Source organism: Populus nigra, chromosome 2 (assembly GCF_951802175.1).
Source record: "Populus nigra chromosome 2, ddPopNigr1.1, whole genome shotgun sequence".
NCBI lineage: Eukaryota > Viridiplantae > Streptophyta > Magnoliopsida > Malpighiales > Salicaceae > Populus > Populus nigra.
The window spans coordinates 5,767,568-5,770,067 of NC_084853.1; positions in this window are offsets into that span (position 1 = coordinate 5,767,568).

The window sequence follows — 2,500 nt, forward strand, 5'->3', positions numbered from 1 at the left end:
GGCTACAACTGCTGATGGGTGGGATTAGAGGCCTGCCATGGTGGTGAGGGGCGGCGAGGACCGTGAAAGCTAGAGTTTTTCAGAGGCTGCCGGGAAAAAGGCCCCTCGGGTGGCGGGGTGCGAGGACCAGGCGCGTCATTCAATTCTCTTCCCTATCAACTTGGCTCCCGTTGGCGGGATTGGAGGCCTACTGTTTGTTACAGGGCTAAAATCGTCAGGGGAAGAGCTGACGAAACAATGCTGGTTTGGATGCAGGGGGTAGTGTTGGAATCGGCAGCGCGGACAAAATCGGCAAAGTCGACAAAAAAGACTGTTGGTCTGGACATCGGGGCAGCGGCAGCCATGCCGACAGGGGGGGAAATCGGCAGCGCAGATTTGTGCAGCTGCAGGTTCGTCGGGGAAATCGGCAGCGCAGATTTTTCGATGAACATGGGCTGGAAGATGGACTGTCCAGGCCAGGCAGGGAAATTCGTCAAGGGGACACGCTGACGAAACAGCGCTGGTTCAGGCACGGGGGGCAGTGTTGGAATCGGCAGCGCCGACGAAATCGGCAAAGTCGGCAGAATCGGCAGCGGGTGCTGGCGATGAGTCTGGACGATTTATAGTCCAGGGCTTGATGGAAAAGACTGTTGGTCCAGACAATGGGGCAGTGGCAGCGCGGATTTGTGCAGCTGCAGGTTCGTCGGGGAAAATCGGCAGCGCAGATTTTTCGACGAACAGGGGCTGGGCGCTGGACTGGCCGGGCCAGGCAGGAAAATTCGTCAGGGGGCCACGCTGACGAAAACAGGGGCTGCGGAGTGGAAAATCGGCAGCGCAGATTTTTCGACGAACAGGGGCTGGACCGGCCGGGCCAGGCAGGAAAATTCGTCAGGGGGGCACGCTGACGAAAAGAGGGGCTGCCGCGTGGAAAATCGGCAGCGCAGATTTTTCGACGAACATTCGTCAGGGGGGCACGCTGACGAAAAGAGGGGCTGCCGCGTGGAAAATCGGCAGCGCAGATTTTTCGACGAACATTCGTCAGGGGGGCACGCTGAGGAAAACAGGGGCTGCCGCGTGGAAAATCGGCAGCGCAGATTTTTCGACGAACATTCGTCAGGGGGGCACGCTGAGGAAAACAGGGGCTGCCGCGTGGAAAATCGGCAGCGCAGATTTTTCGACGAACAGGGGCTGGATGCTGGACCGGCCGGGCCAGGCAGGAAAATTCGTCAGGGGGGCACGCTGAGGAAAACAGGGGCTGCCGCGTGGAAAATCGGCAGCGCAGATTTTTCGACGAACAGGGGCTGGATGCTGGACCGGCCGGGCCAGGCAGGAAAATTCGTCAGGGGGGCACGCTGACGAAAAGAGGGGCTGCCGCGTGGAAAATCGGCAGCGCAGATTTTTCGACGAACAGGGGCTGGACTGGCCGGGCCAGGCAGGAAAATTCGTCAGGGGGGCACGCTGACGAAAAGAGGGGCTGCCGCGTGGAAAATCGGCAGCGCAGATTTTTCGACGAACAGGGGCTGGACGCTGGACTGGGCCAGGCAGGAAAATTCGTCAGGGGGGCACGCTGACGAAAACAGGGGCTGCCGCGTGGAATGGCAGCCTACACGCAGATGCGAATTCGGCAGCGCACGATGGCTTGAGCAGGTCATGGGTTCGACTTGGCGCGATCTGAAACCTGGACGAGGGACTGTCGACGCTGGACGAGCCAGCGCGGTGGCCTGTCGTGCCCCGTTCAGGGGGGGCCTGCCGCGGAGACAGCCCTCGCGGGCTCGACAGCGCAGGCCAGCGTCCCCGACGTCGCTGGCCGCGGCAGGCGAGCTGCCGGGGTTCCCGCATTCCTACAAGAAAACGTCGTGCTTTCCACATGAAACCAATCCAGTAAAATCAGCCATATTTTTATGAGGCTGCCCACTGAATTTGGGGTCATTCCGGGCCGGTTCCTAATTTTGCGGATTTACTCGATTTCTAATGGTAGGAAAATTAAAACAAATACTTCCCGACCTCGAAAAATTCTGGGAAAATTAATGAAGGTGGATTGGATTTTTGCCAACCTCTGTGCAAAATTTCAGCTCAAAATACCAAGAAATGAATTTTTTAGAGGGGGGGTGACAGCTGGGACCTAGTAGTGTCTCCCCCTGCCAGAGCTGCAATGACACTTATTGCTCTTTAGGGAGCCACCAGGCCGGCGCCCCTCAAAGACCACACGCGCGCGCGCGCCCGCCCGCGCTGGGCGCTGGGGCCTGAGGGCCTGGGGCCCTTGGGGGCCCTTGGGCGCTTGGGCGCGCGCGCGCGGCCCCCGCAGCCATGCCGCGCTGCGCGACGCGCGGACAGCCCCTGCTGGCTTGCTCTCTCGCCCGCGGGGGGGCTGCCTTCGGGCCCTGGCCCCCCGCGTTCTGGCCTGCCCCCTGCGTGGGAGAGGCTAGGCGCTGCAGGGGCCAGCCCGACGTCGCTGGCCGCGGCAGGCGACAGCCCGACATCGCTGGCCGCGGCAGGGGCCAGCCCGACGTCGCTGGCCGCG